This window comes from Macrotis lagotis, chromosome 1 (assembly GCF_037893015.1).
Source record: "Macrotis lagotis isolate mMagLag1 chromosome 1, bilby.v1.9.chrom.fasta, whole genome shotgun sequence".
Classification (NCBI taxonomy): domain Eukaryota; kingdom Metazoa; phylum Chordata; class Mammalia; order Peramelemorphia; family Peramelidae; genus Macrotis; species Macrotis lagotis.
In genome coordinates, this window is record NC_133658.1 from 486,467,803 (window position 1) to 486,468,390 (window position 588).

Sequence of the window (588 nt, forward strand, 5' to 3'; positions counted from 1 at the left end):
TGGCAGAGAGCTTACATGATTAACCCAAGAACACAGAACCAGTCAAGGACAAGGATAAAATCAAAAGTCTTAGTTTTAACAAATCATCAGTTCCAGATGGACAATCATTTTTAATATCATGGGCTCAGATGAGCTTTTAGCTCCACCCTAAAGATAATGCCACAGAAGACATAAATTTGGGAGTATGGCATTTAAGTTTTTTTTTTTTTACTTTTCTATCTATATGAATATAGCTCTAAACTGGAGCTTCAACTACTTGGAAAACTGCTGAGAATCAAGACATATGTAGAAGAAACCTCTAAAATTGAGGGTCAAAAATATTATACAGTAGTCATGAGCATAGTCTCATACACTTTAGGATTCTATTTCTTTACTATTTTAGATTTTATTTTTATTATGATCGTGACAAACATCAACAAACACAAAACATTTCCTCACATAGAAGCACAAAGAGATTATATATAAATCTCTGTTATGGACAGTCTTTCTAAAAAGTATATATCAAATTTAGCTCAATAGCTCCATCATAGTTGTTTGCCTGTAGTTTTGTAGAGCACAGTAATATTGTACTACATTCATATGCTACTA